Raw genomic sequence first — 23209 nt, 5'->3', positions numbered from 1 at the left:
TCCTTATGGCAGAAAGTGAAGAAGAACTAAAGAGCCTCTTGAGCAAAGTGAAAGAGAAGAGTGAAAAAGTTGGCTTAAAGCTCAACATTCAGAAAACTAAGATCACAGCATCTGGTCCCATCACTTCATGAGAAATAGATGGGGAAACAGTGTCAGACTTTATTTTTGGGGGCTCCAAAATCACTGCAGATGGTAACTGAAGCCATGAATTAAAAGACGCTTACTCCTTGGAAGGAAAGTTATGACCAACCTAGATAGCATATTAAAAAGCATAGACATTACTTCGCCAACAAAGGTCCGTCTAGTCAAGGCTATGGTTTTTCCAGTAGTCGTGTATGGATGTGAGAGCTGGACTATAAAGAAAGCTGAGTGCCAAAGAATTGATGCTTTTGAACTGTGGTGTTGGAGAAGACTCTTGAGAGTCTCTTGAGAGTGCAAGGTGATCCAAATAGTCCATCCTATAGGAAATCAGTCCTGAATATTCTTTGGAAGGACTGATGTTGAAGCTGAAACTCCAATACTTTGGCCATCTGATGCGAAGAGCTGACTCATTTGAAAAGACCCTGATGATGGGACAGATTAAAGGCAGGAGGAGAAGGGGACAACAGACGATGAGATGGTTAGATGGCATCACCAACTCAATGGACATGAGTTTGAGTAAGCTCCGGGTTTTGATGATGGACAGGGAGGCCTGGCATGCTGCAGTCCATGGGGTTGCAAAGAGTCAGACATGACTGAGCGACTGAACTGGTCTGAACTGCATAGCATAAGGAGGCCTTCCCTGGTGGCTCAGATAGTAAAGAATCTGCCTACAATGCCAGAGACCCGGATTCAGTCCCTAGGTTGGGAAGATCCCCTAGAGGAGGGCATGGCAACCCACTCCAGTATTTTTGCCTGGAGAATCCCCATGGACAGAGGATCCTGGCAGGCTGCAATCCATGGGATCACAAAGAGTTGGACATGACTGAACACAGCACACATATCATCTTTAGTGAAGTGTCTATTCAGATTTTTGCTCATTAAAAAAAAAATCAGTTATTTTCTTCTTATTGAGTTATGATAACTCTTCATAAATTCTGTACACAAGTTTTCTGTCTGATATGTGATTTGCAAATATTTGTTTCCATTCTATGACTTGTCTTTTCGTGTTTTTAGTAGTGTCTTTCACAAAGCAAAAGCATGTTGATGAAATCCAATTTAATCATTATTTTTCTCTTATGGCTTGTACTTTAGGTGTCCTACCTTAGAACTAATTTGCCTAATCCAAAGTAATAAACTAGAATCAACACCCAAATGTTTATGAGTCATTTGGGTCTGTTTAAGGTGTGAGAAATGAATCAAGATTATATAATGATGCTTCTTTCAGGTATTTAACTTATTCATTTTTATTTTTTTGGTCACACCAGGTGATATACAGGATCTTAACTCCACAGCCAGGGATCAAACCCATGCCCATGCACTGGGAGTGTGAAGTCCTAACCACTGGACCACCAGGGAATTCCCCTTCCAGGTATTTTTAAATAACACATTTCAGATAGTATCCCTTTCAGTAATGAGTTCAATTTTCCACTCTCTGCTCCCAAGATGTAGCCAATATCAAGATCCAGCTTTTACGGATTTGAATGTAGCTGCTGCGGCTGCTAAGTCGTGTCAGTCGTGTCCGACTCTGTGCGACCCCATAGACGGCAGCCCACCAGGCTCCCCCATCCCTGGGATTCTCCAGGCAAGAGTACTGGAGTGGGTTGCCATTTCCTTCTCCAGGGCATGAAAGTGAAAAGTGAAAGTGGAGTCGCTCAGTCGTGTCCGACTCAGTGACCCCATGGACTGTAGCCCGCCAGGCTCCTCCGTCCATGGGATTTTCCAGGCAAGAGTACTGGGAGTGGGGTGCCATTGCCTTCTCCATTTGAACGTAGACACATGTCTATAAAACTAAGGAATAAATATATGTTTTTGAAATCTATCCATCTTGATATATGTTGATCTAGTTTAAACTTTTTAACTACCGTGTAATATTATGTCAGATGAGTCTATATCACCTTTTACTTATACATCTCTTTTTTAATGGACAGTCAGGTGGTTCAGGATGGGGGAAACACATTTATAGCTGTGGCCAATTCATGTTGATGTATGGCAAAAACCATCACAATATTGGAAAGTAATTATCCTTCAACTAAAATTAATTTTTTAAAAAAGAAATTGTTTTCTACTCTGAGCTCATAAGGTTTTAAAAACACTTTCTTACAATTTTTCTCATATCTAATTTTTCAGATGCATATTTTCCCAAGTTCAATCTGTTGAGATAAAATGTTCATACAGTGAAATGCACAACTCTGAAGAGTATAGTTTGACCAGTTTCAACAAATATAGTCATATAACCTATACCTCAATCAAAATGTAGAATGTTTCCATCAGTCTAGAAACTTCCTTTGTGCCCCTTCCCTGTCAACCTTCCCAGAAGTCACCACTGTTCTGATTTTTTTTCTGCCATACAATGGATTTATAGTCTAGCACTTCCTATGAATGGAACCATGCAATGCATAGTCATTTTTATCTGGTCTGGCTTTGTTCACTCCACACTATAGCTTTGAGATTTTTTTCCCTATTTTGGCATATATCCATAGTTTCATTTTTATTGCCAAATCATTCTGTGGTGTGGACATACCACAGTTTGTCCTCCTGATGGGCATCTGAGCTGATTCCAGCTTGGAGTTATGATAAGTAAATTTACTGTGAACATTCCCATAGAAGGCTTTTTGTGGGCTTAGTCTTTCCCTTCCCTCAAATAAATATCCAGAAGTGAAATTCCTGGGTGGCCACTTGGGTTTTAAGTTCAGAGGTGATGGTCACTGGTCAACTGGCATGGATTAATTGATTGCACTTGATGAATAGAAACCATGAAGCTTTTTTCTTTGATTTTCTCAAAGGGAAGGGATTTTGCTGTCCTTTCCCAGCCTCCCTACCCTCCAATGCCCCCAAGAGCTACAGCTGTACAGCCATGTGACTCTTGATTATGAGACATTTATTGGAAATAGTCTGGAAGCACTACTTCAGCTTGGAAAACATTATTTTATATGGCAATAGTTTCCAATTTCTTTCAGGAAGATCAGAATCTGTTTTTCAAATAAGATATTCTGAGGAGACCCTATATATATATTTTTATATATATATATAAGATACTTTTAAAAATGGAGCTACTTTAGTTTTGTGGGGACACCTCTCTGTTTGCCCACTATTTCCATCCTTGCTAAGCACATCTTTAATTTCCATGGATTGTGTTTTGAAACATTTCAGTATAAGGAACTTGATATTTAGACACTAGCCAATATTCTTGTCTAAAATGTATGGATATGGATATAGATCTGCTGCTGTGACATTTTATGTGTTCAGGTGATACTGTAACTTTTGGAAAAGTGATACACATAAGAGACTTTAAATTGGAATTCTTCAATCCTGGAGATTCTGACCAGCTACTTGATTCTAATGGAAACTGACCTGCCTATAGCTGCTAAAATATGAGAATATGGCAACTAAATGGGACCTCTCTGATTTTTTTTCAGAACTTTCATTTCCTTGTGATTAAAAAGGAACTGAATCAGTAATGAGAAGAAGTGTGTATGTGTGTAAGTTTACTGAGCAATCTTAATTGTAATATCCCATTTTATGAACATAATATATTATTATTATTATTTGGATTTTTCTGGAAATCTAATCAAGTGAGTTTTTTCTTTTGTTCTGTTCTGTTGATTTGTTGTTGCTGTTCAGTCACTCAGTCATGTTCCTCAACTCTGCAACCCCATGGACTGTAGCATGCCAGGCTTTCCTGTCCTTCACTGTCTCTCTTAGTTTGCTCAAACTCATGTCCATGGAGTTGGTGACGTCATCCAACCATCTTATTCTCTGTCGCCCATTTCTCCTCCTGTCCTCAATCTTTCCCAGCATCAAGGTCTTTTCCAGTGAGTCGGGTCTTCACATCAGGTGGCCAAAGTATTGGAGTTTCAGCTTCAGCATCAGTCCTTCCAATGAATATTCAAGACTGATTTCCTTTAGGATGGACTATTTGGATCTCCTTGTAGTCCAACGGACTCTCAAGAGTCTTCTCCAACACCACAGTTCAAAAGCATCAATTCTTTAGCATTCAGCCTTCTATATGGTCCAACTCACATCTGTACATGACTACTGGAAAAACCATAGCTTTGACTAGACAGACCTCTATAGGCAAAGTGATGTCTCTGCTTTTTAATATGCTGTCTAGGTTTGTCATAGCTTTTCTTCCAAGGAGTAAGTTTCTTTTAATTTAGTAGCTGCAGTCACCATTTGCCGTGATTTTGGAGCCCAAGAAAATAAAATCTCTCACTGTTTATGCTTTTTCCCCATCTATTTGCTGTAAAGTGATAGGACCAGATGCCATGATCTCAGTTTTTTTAATGTTGAGTTTTAAGCCAGGTTTTTCACTCTTCTCTTTCACCTTCATCAAGAGGCTCTTTAGTTCCTTTTCACTTTCTGCCATTAGGGTGGTATCATCTGAGTATCTGAAGTTATTGATATTTCTCCCAGCAATCTTAATTCAACCTTGTGAGTCATCCAGTCTGGCATTTCACAGGACATACTCTTATAGAAGTTAGATAAGCAGAATGACAATATACAGTCTTGACATACTCCTGTCCCAATTTTGAACTGAAAATTTCAGTGAGTACTTGAAATACATTTTGAAAAATAAGCGCTATCCTTGCCTTTAGAGGATTATAATAAAATAGAGACAAAATAGACTGAATACGACATCAGCAAAATTATATAAAGTATTATTATTTGGATTAAGACTCACCTGGTTCATCAATCCTAAGGTTACCTGAATTCATTTATTGCCTTGGAATAAGGTATTTAAACTTACTTAGATATTTAAGTAAATTTACATTGTGGTAGAATTTGGTAGAAAAAAATTGTTCTATAATTCAAACACATTTGAAAAGAGTTAAATTAGAGTTGTAGCTGTACAATGAAAGGATCATTTGAGAATAGCTATCAAGAATAAGTAACTCACAGGTTTAGAATTAAATCAGGGAAGAATGTGAGTCAGTACTCAATTATTAATTTAGTGAAGTGATAAAGACAATATTATTTTCAATTATTATTGGGAGGTCAGAAAATTTATTGAATTCATATAGCCCTTAGATAAATCCCATAGCCCTTAGAATAGTACTTGGTAATATTATGACAGACTTTGTCAAAGTGAGGCTTGAATATAGACTCTCCTCCTTCTCCCAAGAAAATTAATTACTAATATGGTCTGTAATGATTATTTACACAATTAGGTACAATAAGATGAGAAAAAATTACTTGAAAGTAAATTTGTTGATTGTTTTTAAGACACTGTCTAGCAAATTGTAGACACCTTCCCAACCAACTTGAATTTCATCTAAATTAGAAATGCATTCTGAATTTTTGATAAAATGTTTTCTAATCATTTTCTGTCAGCCCAACCAAATAAATGATAACTAATATTGATAAATACAGTATTCATGTTGCAAGATATTTGTTCCCAGCACTCTATTAGAAGAGTATAAAGTTGAATTACAGTATTATGTTAGGTTCCTTAAGTTTTCCAGGTAAAAGGAACACTAGTATCCAATCAACCAGGTTCTGAATGGCTTATACCAGATTATCTCTGAAAATCTTTCCACCATTCAGTTCTTGTTCAAAAAGGCTTCTAAATAATATTTCAAATTCAGCTTGAGTTTGATGACCATCTAGACTGGATTTTAGTTCAAACAGTTCAAATCCTCATGTGATTTCATCCTCTCCCTCTGATTCTGCAGCTCCTTTATTAGAACACCAAATAAACTCTAAAATATAGAGCAAAAAACACGTGTCTTCCCAGGTTGCTTTAGTAGTAAAGAACCCACCTGCCAATGAAGGAGTTGTAAGAGATGTAGGTTAGATCCCTTGTTTGGGGAGATCCCCTGGAGGAGGAAATGGCAACATGCCCCAGGATTCTTGCCTGGAGAATCCCATAGAGAGTGGAACCCAGTGGGCTACAGTCCATAGAGTCGCAAAGAGTCAGACATGACTGAAGTGACGTAGCACATAGAACAAATATTGTTTTTCAAGTATCATAAAAGACAAATCAAGTGCTTGAAACCAGAGCAATCAATTTTTTTTTTTTTTTTTTTGCGAACACACAGCAGAAAAAGAAGAGCTCACTCATTTCTCTCTCCCATGTATTTTTTTTCACCAATCAACTTTTTGGTCTGTTTCACTACTCACAGAAATTTCCTTATCAACTCTGATTCTAGTTAGAACAATTCATCTAATCTTTTTAGATCTGCAACGTCAACCACCCATATTTTTCTGACAGTTCAAACAGATTGTAAAAGATACTAGAATGTGTAATCTAATTTCCTCATCTTTCTCATTGTGGCATCCTGTAATAATTGCAAAATCATAGCTAAATAACACTATGATGATACTGTTCATTGCTCTTCAGTTTACTGAGTTGGTCATACAAAATCCATTTTCCCAAAAAATGCATTCATGTACAAAGTTAAAAAATAGTCATAGGACTGTAGAATTTTAGAGTAAAACAAGGCCTTTCAAAGAGCATTGAGTCTAGTATCTTCATTTTACAGATGAGGAAAATGAAGAACAGAAAGTGTAGATGACTAGTGCAAAGTCCCCAAATATTCTTCAAGATATCATTTATTGGGTCCAAAAAAATTATAGCAGCTTCTAAACATAGCATCAGCTGACTCCTAAGACTCAGCATTCCTCCTTCTTCCCACCTCCCATTCATCATCATGTCTTATCCACCCATCTATTAAGATCTCCCAAATTTGGCTCTTCTCTCTATTCCCAACATTGCAACTATATTTAGGTCATTATTGCTTTGGGGGTAAAGTCCAAACTCCTTATCTTGGCAAGAGTTCTTTATAGGCTTCACCCTGCCCATTTCTCTTTTTGTCTTCACTTGCTTTTCCATCCAGTGCCCCAACAAATGATAAACTACTTGCCATTCTGTGAATAGATAATGTTCTTTCTCATTTTTAGTTCCATGCACTTCTTTCCTTCCATGTCCATTTACCTGACCAAAGTCTATTCATTCATTAGATCTTAGCTAGGTTATCCCTCTATCCATTCTGATTTGAGGCCCCTTTTATGTATTCTCTGACTCATTTGAAAAGACCCTGATGCTGGGAAAGATTGAGGGCAGGAGGAGAAAGGGACAACAGAGGATGAGATGGTTGGATGGCATCACCGACTCAATGGGCATGGGTTTGGGTGGACTCCAGGAGTTGGTGATGGACAGGGAGGCCTGGTGTGCTGCAGTTCATGGGGTCGCAAAGAGTTGGAAATGACTGAGTGACTGAACTGAACTGATGGCACTCATATTTCTCATAGTACTCTTTCCCTCTCAGTGTTCACAATTCTATATTGTAATGCTCAGGTAGCTTATTAGGGTCCATGTTTAGACTGTATAAGTTCTTTGAGGACCAACAAAGATTGTATTGTATGGAGTTGTTATGTCTTCAGAACCTAACCTAATATCCAGCAAAACAAGAACAATAATAATAGATAATTTTTATTATTTGCTTTTTATGTTAGACATTGTGCTAAGTTTGTCATCCACTTTATCAGTATTCCTTCTGTGATAGTTAATTTTATATGTTAACTTAGCTAGGCCATGGGACCCAGAAGTTTGGTCAAATACATCTGGATGTTGCTGTAAAAGTATTTTTAGATAAGATTAAGATATAAATCAATAATACACTTTAGGTAAAGCAGTTGCCCTCCATAATATGGGTGGGCCTCATTCAGTCAATTGAAGGCCTTAAGAAAAAGACTGACCTCCTCCAAGAAAGAGGGAATTCTGCCACTAGGTTGACTTTGAACTCAAGATGCAACATCAGTTTTTTCCTGGGTCTTGCCTTCTGCCCTGCTTTGCAGATTGTGAACTTCCCAACCTTCACAATCTTATAAGCCAATTCCTTAAACTCACTGTCTCTCTCTCTGTACACACACACACACACACACAGACATACTCACTCACCACTCCCCCTACACACACACACATGTACACATTCTGTTTGTTCTGTTTCTTTGTAGAGTCCTTAGCTAATACACCTTCCAGTAGCCTTATGATGAAGGTAAAATTATTTTCATTGAGAAATGAGGAAACAGGGTCACAAAGAAGTTAGTAAGTTAATTATTCATGGTCATTTATCTAGTAAGTAGAGATACCAAGCCCTGAATCAAAGGACTTGACCATGAAACTCATGGTATTAACTGTAGTATTCTAGGAATGAATGAATGAATAATTAAATGAATAAATTAACAGATAAATGAGACTAATTCATTCTTTATGTAGACATCAGAAGTAGGTAAAAAGTTCTAAACAGTGTAATGATTCATGTCTTCTATCTGAAATAGACCTTCAAAATCATCCAATCATGCAATCTGTTATTTTACTGTTAAGAAAACTGAGGTTCACTGTTGTCATCTAGCTAGTGAATGACTTGGGAGTTTTAAAATCCAGATCTCCTGAGGGTCAGTTCTTGAATCTTTTCACCGTACCAACAACACAGCCTCTGCCACAACGTATGGTCTTTGACTCCACTTATCTATGGAAAATAGACAATGTGAGGAAATGTCTCTGAGGTAGAATCCTGGGGCCACAATGCTGCCAAACTCTAGGCAGTTCCTTCTCTTCTCTTTAAAAACTGTATATGTCAGAGTACTAATACATGTGAATTTAAAGCCTACCTGATAAATTCTTCAAATCATAGTATGGTTTAACCATCTGGAGCAAACCAATGGGATAAAAAAAAGAGAATGGAATTTGATAATATGAAGCTGAACTTTTACTGAACTCTTCAGCAGGTTAATAACTTCCCTCTTTCATCTTACTGTAGTCGGTAAAAGATAACTCTGTAATATGATCCACTGCAAAGGATTTTAATTGTTTGCTTACCAATAAGTTAATGGTGCCTGTGGCATTTTCATGTATACTCAGTGAATACTTTCTAAATAAATGATCTGTGCATATTTATGAATGATGATTGAAACTGTTAAATGGATAGAGAGTTTAAGATGGAAGGTAAACTCACCACAACTTCCCAAATACATCTTTTCCCTTATAACCATTGGCGTGAGTGTTTTGAAGCTGCCCAAATATTTTTTTTTTATTAAAGTATAGTTGATTTACAATGTTTTGTTAGTTTCTGGTGTACTGCAAATTGAGGATATTCTGTTTGGAAAAGAATACAAAACATCAAGGTAACTGTTTTACTTTGAGGCAGAACTTGTGGTAATTATAGAGTTGTCATTCTGCAGCAATGCAAAATAAATAAATGCCTCTGTGAGAGGGTGTGTGTGTGTGTGTGTGTGTGTGTGTGTGTGTAAGAGAGAGAGGCAGAGAGACAAGGAGGGAGGGAGGGAGGAAGAAATAAAGAAGAGGAAGAGGAAGAAGAAAAGAGAATTCCAGCTGGGTGATCTAGGGCTTCTCTGTTGCCAGAGAAAGATTGTTGAAAGAATTAGAGCTCAAGTACCTTTCACTGTGTTTTGTACAAATTAGAAACTCTGAATGTTACCAATTGTATTAAGTGTTACCTTATTTAAAATAGTAATAGTAATAGCAGCAACTTTGCTTTCTGAGCATGAAGAGGATTGAGAGAATAAGGAAAATCTTTCTTTATGTCCTTCTGGAACCTCTTTCCACCTTTTGGATAAGTAACTAAAATAACAACAACAAAAAAAATAAGGGAACTGCCTATGAGTATCAGGTGAGCGTGAATTTAGACTCCAGTTTTTGCAAGTCACTATTCAATGTGTATGTTCTGGGTAGTCCCATCAACCTCATATTCTCTGGCTTCTCAGTTCACGTGTGTGTTATTCTTTGTCTCTCTACTCAACTTCTTTTCTTGTTGGAGTTGTGATGCTGGCCAATCTTTTCAATTAGCTTAAACAGCCATTAAAACTCATCCATAAAATTCACTTCCCCACAGAGATAAAGAGCAATTTTCTGCATAAACCTCTTAGGGTTGTTATAAAGATCAAATAGAACAAAGTGTGAAGGAGCTTTTTGCAGACTGCTTTGCTGGAAAGGCAGAGAAGGAGATTGGAACATGGCATTTAGAATCAAAACTCTTCTTTTTTAAAAGACTTTTATTTGCTTTCTTTGCACTCTATGCCTTAGTCTTCTCATTTATAAAACAACTACCATTTATTAGACAAATTCCATCCCATTGATTAAATTCTGGTCATGGTACTTGATTTATATGTATATATCACTTGACTCCCACAATCATCCTAAGAAGTATGATTTTATTTTATTTTTGGGGTTTTTAAGTGGAGACATAAATTACTGACAGAATTTGGATTAGAATTAATGCTCATATATTGACTTTTCCTCTGTGCACTTAATATGGGAAAGAATCTATACCGTGTAAAAGGGAAAATTAATTCCACTTTCTTAGTGTGAAAGCATGTGAAGATTTGGTAACACTTGGTGGCAGTGATATAAGTGGCCCTTATCTTATTCTAAAAAATTGTGTTCTTTCAAAAACTTTTATAATGAAGAAAGTATTTTTAAAATTTCACTCACTATATCTGCTATATAGCATTAATAACCTTAACTATTCCTGGAAACATTGCCTTAGTATCTTGGATCAAGTGAATTAATAACGCCAGTGTTTTAAATAATTTCTTTTCTGTTTCTATTTCTGAGAGAGGATGTAGAATTAAATGGCTTTAAGTTGACCAGACTCAGAATAGTCTCCTGAGAGAAATGAAAAGCTTGTAATCATGAGTTCTGGTAATCGAGTTATTTGCACACAAAATAAGTAATTTTCAAACATAGCTGGGAGATTAGAGGTAAATCCAAGGACTCAAGTAGATGTCCTCAGGAATAGTTTCCTCTGTTTCTCATCCCTTTACTTTTCTTTTCACTACTTGGCTTTTACTTCTTGATCTAATTTTACATAGGTGATTTCCCTCTAATAGAGGAAATTGCTGCCAACTTGCCCAGAAATACATTTTCATAGCACTATATCCACATATCAAACCTCATGGAAGAACTATGATTGGCCCTGCTGGGATCACGTGCTGACCCTTGGACCAATCACTGTCTTCCAGGCAATACCTGCCATAATTGGTCAGGCCTGGATGCCATGCCCATCACTGTAATCACTGGAGATTGATATCATCACCAAAGTTGCTGGAAGTGGGGGAAAAGTCTTTGTTCCAAAGAAGGGAATGCTAGAAGGAAAAGGAAAACAAAATAAAACATCTAAGATAAGATCTCTTTGAAAAATATTATACTATGGTCTTTGAAAGACTGATTTTGCTAAAAGCGAGAGGAAGAATTTAGTAATGAGATTTATTGATATACATTTTCCGTTTCATAGTTTTTATAAACTATAGCAGGGCAACTATGCTGTACAATTCAAAGAGGGAAAGAGGGCACGATTCACCTAACTTCATTGTAGTTATATGTGGAGTAAAATGTGAATAAGGTCTGATGTTGTACAATGTGGTGACCTTAAGCTAGAATATAATGGTTAGAAATTGATCTAGTGTGAGATCTTAGTACCCCTACCAGGGACTGAACTTGCGCCTCCTGTGAAGAAAGCGCTAAGTCTTTACCATTGGACCACCAGGGAAGTCCTGAAGTGCAAAGTTTTATTTCGCTGATTACATGTACATATAAATCAAACATAATAAGCTGATTGCATATACATATAGATTGGACATATTTGCAGCTTCAGGACATGTTATTAGTTGTTAGACACAGTGTTTACATCATGAGAGCTAGAGTTGTAAAGAACAATTATTGCCTAAGTTGCTTCAGTTCAGAAGATCTTTCTCTTGACTATAAAAGAAAAAAAAAAAAACTCACTACTTCTGTCCAGCCTTCTGCTTGATGAAACATGCTTCTAGACAGAAAATAAACAGAAAAGAATCCCTTTTACTCTACCTAAAATACATCGTTGTTTTCTAGAATGTAAATATTCTGCTTATATATGTCTGCCCAAAAAGATTGACTCGAAATGGTTGATAGTGTTCGAACAATTAGGAGTGCTGTTAGTTTTCAATATTTTAAGCACAGATATTTTAAATTATATCAAGACCAAAGCCAATACAATAGCTGTCCATTTTCTTGAACTTCTGTCTCAATCAATGCTTTTAAAATGGTTAAAAGAAAAATAAACTTCACTGCACATCTGTGTGCAATCACATCTAATCAAACAACATGCAGGACATGAAGGATGTAGGGGCTTTCATGGGTTTTGTAGTTTGCTAAGATGAGAATATGCGTTCTTTGGGCAAAAAAGAAATCATAGCCCACAAATCATTATTTTCTTTTACATGTAATCACTGATTACATATAAACATGTTACAATAGTAATTCACAAAAGGAAAATAATGCAACTTTAACAGTAAACTTGACAACATAAATGACAGTTTAAACTAGTAGTGGAATAGAAAAGGACTTCTGGGACAATTGAATTTCTCATCAGATGTATTGATTGAACAGGTGTCATTATTCCTCAGTGCTTTTTCAACAGGTGGCCTCAGAGCCAGGTCTGTGTATTATCTCATCAGAGTATAACTGTGATGGCATTTCTTCAACATCAGTTGGTATCAGGCTGATGATGTGATGGTATCAACTCTTTTTTAACCTTTATATGCTTTGGCTTGAAATGTTCTTGCCTTAGTTCATAACTTTCTTTCTCCCTTGCCTCTGTAGAACATTTCCAGCCCCCTCTTTCTCTGCATCAAAATTTATGTGTTAATAACATGTACTTAGCACATGTGCTTATTTATGTCATTGCCCCTTGCAAGCTTTATGTAAATATTTTAGTGTCAGGGTTGGTTCATTAGTTACTCCTATATAAACCTGAATGATTGATCTGTTGAAAACATAGCCCTGAATTCTGACTCTTTAAAAGGTGTGTTCTCTGATTGTTTCACAACCCACTTGCACACACTCAAAAATTGGCACACCAGCTGCATACAGTAGTTTTGCTCTAGGCTTGGATGATTCTTGCAGAGGTTGGAGTCTGCTTCCTGGAGCTGCCTTGGTTTGTGAAGTAGATACCAAAAGGTTTAGAATTAAAAATGTTGGAGGAAAAGTGACCAATGGGAAACTGATGCCCAGACGGTCACTGTGATGTGAGCCAGGCCATAGTCCAGTTTACGGCAGAACTCAGTGGAACATTATATATCCCACCTTCTAGATTAGTACCCTTTTTTCTAGTCCTTTTGATTACCACGTGAATTTGATCTTGAAAATTAGATATTTGTAAAGGAAACTGAAATCAACCATACTCTGTAAAATAGACAGGTTTGAATGAAAAATTACTATTGCTAGACTCCTTAATTTTATTACTTAATGGTCAATATTTCACTAAAGTAAATAATTCTTCCTTAGTTTATCTTCTTTTCTAAACATAATTTTTAAGAATAGTTACAGACTTACCTATAATTATTGAAAAAATAGCACAGAGTTCTTGTATATCTCATAGTCAATGTCCCCTATTATTAACATCTTACAGAAATATAGTATACTTGTCACAATTAATAAAGCAACATTGGTATATTACTACTAATTTCATCTTCTTTTTAACATCATAATTTGGATTTACATTAACGGAGGCACTTCATAATCTTTATAGAGAATGCTGAAGTTCATCTGAGGTGTTAAATGAAAATTATAAGTAACTCATTACTATTTTAAGTTATTCTTCATATTTCTGATCTTATATCCTCTTTTCCAATGGACAATACTCATCTATTTGTTTAACAAATACTTAGATTGTTTTTATTGTGTTCCAAGTATTGCTCTAGGTTCTTTACAAATAGTAAGCATTTAACCTCATAATACTATAACCTACATACTATTATTATCTTCAATTTGGAAATAGCATGGATTGGAAATAGATTGGAAATAGATCATCAGAAAGGTTAAGTAACTTGCTCATGGTCACACAGTACAGTCTTGCTCCAGAATCATGTTTTTAATCATGTATTACTGTGCTTCAATCCTAGAAGGCAGAATCCTGGTATTGTTCATTTCTGTAATCATTCTTCTACTCTTGTACAAATTGCATATGGTAAGGTAAATGTACTAGCTTGGGCTGCCATAATAGAATACCAGACTAGGTGGCTTAAACAGAAGAAATTTATTTTCTCACAGTTCTGGAGGCTGGAAAGTCCAAGATCAAGTTGCTAGCAAGATTGGCTTCTGGTGAGACCTTTCTTCCTGGCTTGTAGATGGCCACCTTCTCACTGGTGTTTCTCTGTGCACACATATTCCTGGAGTTTCTCCCTCTTCTTATAAAGACATCAGTCCTATTGGATTAGGACCCTGCCCTTATGACCTCATTTAACCTTAATTATCTCATTAAAGGCCCTACCTCCAAATGCAGTTACAGTGGAGGTTAGGGCTTCAACATACAGATTTTGGGAAATGGGGGCCACAATTGAGTCCATAACACTACATAATCACAAGTCTATTAAATTGAATTTACATTGTAAAGGAATGCCCCTGGAGAAGGGAATGGTAACTCACTCCAGTATTCTTGCCTGGACAATCCCATGGACAGAGGATCCTGGTGGGCTACAGTCCGTTGGGTCTCAAAGAGCCGGACATGATTGATAACTCACACACACGCAAAGTAATGCAGTCACTATCATCCAAACATGTAGGCTTTGTTGTCGTTGTTCTGTTTCTATTGCCTCAGATGCGCCTCTACATGAAAGTTACAGCTCAATCCCAGGACTATCTATTTTGTAGCACTTTCATCCTCATAATTTACCTCTTATTCTTTTCAATTCATTTCCAAGGAATAAGATATTTGCCACTGAAAAAATTGTTGTAACTAAATATTTATCGTTTTTCCCCATAAGCTCTTATAAACCCATCATACTGAGATCAAAGCAGTTAATTTGTCACTGCTAAAAAAATATTATCCTGTCATTTTAAACAACTCACTTTTATATTTTGGATCCCAGCTGATGATTTATTTACTTGCTATCTTCTCTTTATGAGGCATCTTTAAACTTCAGAAGTAATTACTTGCAAACAATTTAAACAAAACAGAAATACATAAGTAAAATATGTCATCCGTCTTCATTGTTCTCCATCCCTACCAAATTCCCTTCCCTGAATTAACCACGATTAACAGTTAGATGTGTAGCCTTCCAGATTTTTCCTTTGCATGGATAGATAGACAAATGATAGGTAGATAGATGGTTAGAGAGATATGTCGACACATCCATCTATCCATGCATGCAGTTTTCTTTGCATCTCTTTTAACAGTTACATCATACTTACTGCTCTACAATTTCCTTCTATTGATCAACAGTGCATCAAAGTGATGATTCGCTGTCATCACATAAAGATCTGTAGAGTAGGTTATCTGAACCAGCCCTAAGCAAATGCCTTGGGATCTACTCACCCACATATTTTTTTTCCAGCCTTTGAGAACATGTGAACAGGATCTTCAAGGGAGAAAAATTTTTCCGAAATTGTTTTCTATAAACTTAAAGTAAAATCAAATAGTTGCCTTATCCTGCTCTCCAACACCTTTATCAAATTTTCCATATATTTCATTATTTGTGGTATACATATGGATGGAAGCATTTAGGCTTCACTTGCTTCACAAATGATTTTTGTTTTACACAAATATTACGAAGCATGTTCTTACCTATCACTGAGAGCAGGGTAATTCCAGCTTCCAGGGCATTTCCACCTCTTGCATTGTGTACTGCCATGAGAAGAGGTGCAACAATAAGCGTTAACAATTGAAAGTATTTAATTATCACAGTGATAGCCCCCTTAATTTGATTGCAACAGAGCTACCCAAGAAAGTGCCTAGAAAATGGGAAATGAACTTAGTATAGATAGAAAGCTGAAAGACCACAACACATCATAGCATCTCTTCTCTGCTTAATGGTGAAACCGCAAGTCATTACTGGAAATAACCAACTAGTTCCCTCTGTCTTTCATTTGCCAGTCCGCTCACCAAAAATACCCACTGTCTTGTGGAAATGCAGGTGTGTGGCAAGCTCATGGGAGAGGAACTAATGAATAGAAATGAAAGTAGCAGCCACCAAAAGCAGAATACTGCAGTCAACTTTGGAGTAGATGTTTATGGATGACTAAATCTTTTAAATTACTAAATTATATGAATTTACTCCAAGGTGGTGATAATAAGCCACCAACACACTGCTGGGCGAGCCCTCCCTCTTTGGAAGGGCAGGCAATGATGTATTCCCTCTTACAGCCTGTTTTTCCTTTACTTCTCCTGCTGCTCCATCTTTCCACGTATGTACATGTCCACAAGCTCAGTGTCTGCTGAGGTCCACCTACTTCAATCTACTCCTTGTCAAGGAGGTATCTCCCTGTTCTAAACCAGTATCAGTTATCTATACCAAGAACTTGTCCAATATTTAATCTTTTTTGGACATATCTTGTAGTGTTGTTTTGTGATTTAATTTTCCCTAGTTTTACTTCTTGATTCCCTAACCGTGATACAGACTTTCTGAAGGCTTTGTACTGAGTGTGTTTAGTACTTCGGAGTTTCCAACAGGCTTCCTTCAAGGCCAGCTCAAAAAATACCTCTTCTATGAAGACTCACCTAAGCAGTACAGTGAGATTTATTGTGTACTGTTTCTTTAGTATGAACTTTGAAATAGGAAATGAGAAAGCATGGTGTTTTTTTAAACTCATAAAGAAGTGAAAGCTCTAGGATGGCAAAGTAGGATGATTCTTGGACACTATTTAAGGCTAACACCAAGCAAAAGCATGTTGTAAATGACAGAGTCTAATTTAATGGGCAGCCAGTCAAGGCAACACACATAGCTGCAGACTCAGAACAGAAGGATAAAAACAGAGTTAATGTATTCTATCAGCACACACACAGGTGGTGTGCACTAAAAAGAGAACCTTGCTCTTTGTCACAGGGCTATGTTGTAAGCAATGCAAATATATTTAGAATTAGAAGCATGATTTTTTTCAGTCATGTCTCAGCTAATGCAGCATAATTTTCTTTTGTTTTCTATTAATTTTTATTAGAGTATAGTTGATTTACAATGTTGTATTGGTTTCTGCTGTACAGCAAACTGAATCAGTTATACATGGACATATACTCACTCTCATTTAGATTCTTTTCCCATTTAGGCCATTACTGAGTATTAAGTAGAGTTCCTTGTGCAATACAGTAGGTTCTCATTAGTGATCTATTTTATATATAGTAGTATGTATATGTCAATCCTAGTCTCCCAGTTTATCCATCTCCCTCTTACCCCTTGGTAACTGTAAATTTGTTTTCTACAGCTGTAATCCTATTTCTATTTTGTAAGTAAGCTCATTTGTACCATTGTCTAGATTCCACATATATGCAATGTCACATATTTGTCTTTCTCTGACTTACTTCACTCAGTATGACAATCTTTAGGTCCAGCCATATTGCTGCAAATGGCATTATTTCATCCTTTTTATGGCTGAGTAATATTCCATTGTATATATGTACCAAATCTTTTTTATTCATTCATCTGTTGTTGGACATTTTGGTTGCTTCCATGTCCTAGCTACTGTAAATAGTGCTGCAACAAACATTGGGGTGCATGTAGCTTTTCGAATTATGGTTTTCTCTGAATATATGCCCAGGAGTGAGTTTGCTAGATCATATGGTAGCTCTATTATTAATTTTTTAAGGAACTTCCATACTGTTCTCCATAGTGGCTGTACCAATTTAAATTCCCACCAACAGTGTAGAAGAGTTCCCTTTTCTCCAAACCCTCTCCAGCATTTGTTGTTTGTGTACTTTTTGATGATAGCCATTCAAATCAATGTAAGGTGATAGCACATTGTAGTTTTGATTTGTGTTTCTCTAATAACTAATGATGTTGAGCATATTTTCATGTACTGTTTAGCCATCTGTCTTCTTTGAATAAATGCATATTTAGATCTTTGGCCCATTTTTTGGTTCATTTTTTTATATTGAGCTGCATGAACTGTTTGTATATTTTGGAGATTAATCCCTTGTCAGTCACTTCATTTGCAAATATTTTCTCCCATCCTGTGGGTTGTCTTTTCATTTTCTTTATGGTTTCATTTGTTTTACAAAGCTTTTCAGTTTAATTAACTTTTAATACATTTGACATTAAACATTGTATAAATTCAAGCTGTACAACATGTTGATTGATTTATTTATATATTGTAATATGATTGCCACTGTAGTGCCAATTGTCACCTCTATTATATCGCATAATTACATTTTTAATGGGAATAATTAATATCTAGAGACAAGTTTGATTATTATAATATAATATTGTTATCTATAATTTTATAGCATTTAATATGTAACCTGTATGTAGGATAATTGTATATATGTAGACACTTTAACACATACACACAGCCTAGATAATTTCTCCTTCAAGCCAAGTTTCTTAACCTTTCTTGATTTAAACAAACCACAGAAAAAGCAATTGTTTCTTCTATGCTCCTAAACTACTGTTTGTATCTTTACTTATTTATTATTACTCTCTTTAATGAATCAAAGTTGTGTATTTTATTGAATGTTTATGTCTTTATTGAATTAGAGTTCACAGGATAGACCCTCATATTCAAGAATTTTAACTTTTGTGAGTCTAAAGATTTGCAAGTTACTCTGAAGTTGTGTGACTTGTAAATATTTATCATTTTATTGGGCATATGCACAATTTTGATTTTTGAGTGCTGTGAGGCTAGCATCCAGAAGCAAGTCATGTAACTACTAAGATAATCTGTGCTCAGCACTTATGTTTCAATGTGACTTCACAGTTCTATACTTATCATGACTTTCCTGTGTGATGAGTCCTATTATGTGATTATCCTATTAGGTGGGTTAATAATACTTCCAAAATCTAGGGTTTCTTGGGTTCCAAGGTTCTGCTCTTCTTTCTCTTATTACTGGAGGGTAAGTTTCTTTACTGCAAACATATTACAGCTTAGCACTATTGTAACTCCTGGTGCTTCACATGCTGCCTGGCATACACAAATTGGAAAGATTATCTTCCTCCTCTGAAATAATCACATACACAGTGGTGTTCATGTGCACGTTCATACACACACACACACGTACATAATCTATATTTAATAGAACTATGATTTTAAAATAATCTACTCTTTTGGATTCTCTGTGAATCTGCTTCGTTTCACTAGGATGGATCATTGAGAATTGATTTGATCTTTACCAAGTGTGACCTTTGGCAGAGATAAGCATGTATAGAGTAGTGGGTCTCAAACATGACTGTATATTAGAATCAGCTAGGAGCTTTTATAAAAATCCTGATGCTTTGGCAGCATACCAAACCAAAGAGTCAGCATCTTTGGTGATGGGAACCAGAAATCAGTACTTTAAATGCTTTCACAGTGGTTCCAGTATGCTGCCAAAGTTGACTACCACTGTACTAGAGATTCTCTCCTAACAAGTGAAAGGAAATATAAACACCCTAGATAGAAAGACAACATCTGGAATGGTGGAAAGAATGCTGAAGTGAGAATGAGAAAACTTGGATCTCAGTTCCAACTCTACTTCTTACAAGCTGTGCACGTGGCATTGGGCACTGTTCCAGCTCTTACAGTGCAACAAACCACCCCAAAGAGCAGTAGAATAAGACAATGTTTCTGAGCATTTCATTATGCTCAGAAATCCCATGGTTAGGAATTTTGAAAGTGCATAGTGGGCATGAAATGTCTCTGCTTCACAATGTTCAGGGACTCAGTTGAGAAGATTTGAATGACTGAGGCTGGAATCATTTGGAATCTTCTTCACTTAGTTGCCTGGTGCTTGGGCTTGGATAAGTAGGCTCAACTCTGACTGTGATCCTGAGCACCTACATGAAGCCTCTCCAAGTGGCTTGGGCTTCCTAACAGGATGGCAGCCTCAGGGTTGTAGGACTTCTTTAGCAGCACCTCAGGGCTTCAAATGTGAGTGTTTTATTAATTAGCTCACTTCAAAAGTGAATGTTTTATTAATCAAACATCAAAATTGTGTATGCCCAATAAAATGATAAATATTTACATGTCACTGACCTTCAGAGTAACTTGCAAATCTTTAGAATCACAAAAGCTAAAATTCTTGAATATAATGGTATATCTTGTGAACTATAATTCAATAGAAATATAAACATTCAACAAAATGTAAAACTTTGATTCATTAAAAAGAACAATAATAAATAAGTAAAGATATAAGTAAGATGTATTTATATCCCTGCCTTAGAAGTCAAATAGCATCACTTCAAGTGAACTCTGTGGATGGAAGCAATCACAGGCCTGTCCAGATGCAAGCAGAGGGGACCTAGAACTCACCTATGTATGGCAAGTGTATCAGAGAATTGTGGCCATATTTCACTATTTCTGCAAACAGGTTACATTCAGCCTCAGGCTACCATTGGTATTAGTTCTCTATTGCTGTATAACACATTGCCACAAAGTGACTTGTAACAATACGCATTTATTTTCTCATAGTTTCTATGGGTCAGAGATCTAGCCTGGCTTAGCTGGCTTCTGTACTTCAAGGTCTCCCTTGAGCTGCAAGCAAGGAGTTGGTTGGGCTGTAATTGTCTCTAGGTTTAATTGAAGAATGATCCACTTGCAAGCTCACATGGCTGTTGGTAGGATTTAGTTCCTTGTCACATGGGCCTTCCCAGCATGACACCTTGCTTCATTCAAGCAGGCAAGGAGAAAAGCAATAGAGAGAATCTGCTCATAAGATGGAAATTGTAGTCATTTCTAACCTTATCACAGAGTGACATGCTATCACCTTTGCCGTGTTCTGTTTAGGAACAAGTCTCTAGGCCCAGCCCACATTCAAGGGCCGAGGATTAAACGAAGGCATGAATGATGATTGGGGATCATTGAGGCCATCTAATAGTCGGCTTACCAAACTCTCCTATAAAACAGAATATTAGCACTGGTCTGCCCAACTTGCAGGCTTTTCATGAGAATTCAATAAGCTGGTATGTTTGACAGTGCTTCTCAAGATGTATATCACTGTGCAGAAGTGAATAATTTTCAAAAAAATATCATATATTTTGATGGTCTCAGAACAGCATTTCCTTGGAGAGAGGGGGCTCACTGCCCATAAATGGGTACATTTGTATAGTGGGAAGAGAATTTAAGTTCTTTTTAATCAATGATTTCACTGTAATTTTCTTTTCATGTATAGCTACCTAACATTATTCAAGTAAAGAGTATGACTTCTTGTTCTTGGAGAAATGGAATTTATTTTTTATTAAAAGTATTTGATAATGCTTAGACTCATCACATCTTGTACATTTCCAAAGCAAATAGAGAAAAAGGTCAATGTAAATGTTCGTAGGAATCAAATTCTAAAATATTCATATCCTATAAAGGCCAGTCTTTAGATAATCTGCCAAGAAACTCTTGTGTTTTTTTTTTTTTTCTTAATGCTATTTTCTAGTTCTTGAGCTAGAGAGAATTTTTAATGGCCAGAAAATATTGACTGGTGGGTTTATGTATGAGTTTACCCACTAGAGAAACATAAATGAATGCCTCACTTTTTTTTTTAAATCAAACAGCTTTACTTGAAGATGTCAAATAATACTAGTAAATGTTACACAGTGCAAAAACTGAAATCTTTAAAAATCAATTTTTAAGTGAAAACAATTTACACCTCGTAGGTATAAAAATGAAGTTATATGTGAAGATGTATAATATGTTATTAATTTTACATAAAAATGTATGTATAACTTTTATATATACAAAGGTAAGATAGATGCCAAAATGTTAAAAATGATTACTTCTAAGTGCTAATTTGAATCTTTTCATTTTATTCTATTTGCCTTTTTTTGAGTTTTCTAAATAAACATTCTTTATGGTTATAGACAGAGAAGCTGTAAAAACTAAAATTGAAAACAATCTGTATGTTTCCACTTTTTAAATAATAAATATATGATCATCAGCAACACAGTGATGAATGGGAATAACATGGTCACGGGAAAGCAGAACTGACTTTGGAACCAAGCCTCTGGAAGGCCCTACAGCCCCTGGCATAACCCCTGGGTTGCTTCTAAGCAGATTAGACCACAGTTTAGGGTAAAGCTGAACTAATAAGAATGAAAATGCCACCACCACCCCTCTTTTCTTTCTGCTAAGAAATAAAATTCTGAAAGGATTTGAAAGAACTACCATTGAAATAACTACCTCTTGAATGGTTTCTGGTTAAAACTTTGCATTCATTTAAGAAATAATGAAAGGTGAAGACAGATAATATAAGCTGGCTCCAGGTCACTAGCTTTTCTACTCCCGTGTATATCAGGATAAGGTGATGTCTACTATCTACTCCCAAACCAGGTCACAGTAAAGCCTGTAAGGTCACTCTTAAACTCACTCCTGGCTGCAGTGGTAGAAACTACCTCAAACAGACTGCCTGAACTAAAGTCTTGTGTCAAGAATTTTCTGGGGGACAAACCCTAAAATAGAAACCTGAGAAAAAAGCACCCTAGCCGTTTGGGTGAGGCAAAACGTTTCCAAGGAGACTGGGCAGGAGAAGGGCTTCTTGGCAAAATTTTGCCTGAAAGGTGAAGAATGAACTCAGCACTATGAAGATGCTTCTGGAACTGCTGTTGCTTGACTGTTGCTGTACGGTTAAAAAAGTTTTTAATCAAAACTGTTGCGAAGAATAATATAGAGACCCACAAAGGAAATAAGATAAGAACAGTTATGTGGCGTTTTGTGAGAGGAAGAGAGCAAAAGAAAAGTCTTTAAAAGGAAGATTCAAAGAATGATTAATTTCTCTAGTCCAAGTAGATTATGCAGCCCCTGGCAAGTACCTTTCATTTAACATCACACAGAAAATGTTCGCTGAGTCTGTGAATGGAATAGGAGTGGGCAGTGGGTATGAGTATATTAATAAATAAGCAAATATTCATTTGCTCTGCCAAAGAAACCCTCTTGTTACCCAGTCCTGGAGATGAAGAAGAAGAGAAAGGCACATCATGACCTCCATAATCAAATTAACATAGGACACTTTATGATGTAAACACAGGGCAAGACAGTTGAAAGCTCTCATCATGATAAGGCTAGGAGAGGAGTTTACAGAGAAAGATGAATTTGCTAGGTAAACCTGACTGGGCATGGGGACAGGTGGATTAAACCTCAAGGAGTGAGACATGTGTGACTTCAGAAGTCTACAGAAGATTTCAT

At 36.4% G+C, this 23209-nt stretch overlaps 1 protein-coding gene across 4 annotated transcripts in view; it reads left to right on the top strand.

Moving 5' to 3' along the window:
- Window positions 1-23209, top strand: part of GNAQ (G protein subunit alpha q) — a 469675-nt gene that overhangs the window by 95063 nt on the left and 351403 nt on the right. For 2 of the 4 annotated variants that reach the window (XM_081506077.1, XM_081506107.1), the window contains one exon: window positions 1407-1510. The exons of 1 other annotated variant lie outside the window; for it this stretch is intronic. The gene's annotated coding sequence lies outside the window, so the exon portion shown is untranslated. Of the gene's footprint in view, window positions 1-1406; window positions 1511-3557; window positions 3621-23209 lie in introns of all 4 variants that reach the window. One more of the 4 variants, XM_081506056.1, reaches the window with a different exon arrangement.

This window comes from Giraffa tippelskirchi, chromosome 1 (assembly GCF_054371585.1).
Source record: "Giraffa tippelskirchi isolate mGirTip1 chromosome 1, T2T-mGirTip1v1.2.pri, whole genome shotgun sequence".
NCBI lineage: Eukaryota > Metazoa > Chordata > Mammalia > Artiodactyla > Giraffidae > Giraffa > Giraffa tippelskirchi.
The sequence above is the reverse complement of the archived record's forward strand: the minus strand, read 5'-3'. Positions and strand labels throughout refer to the sequence as shown.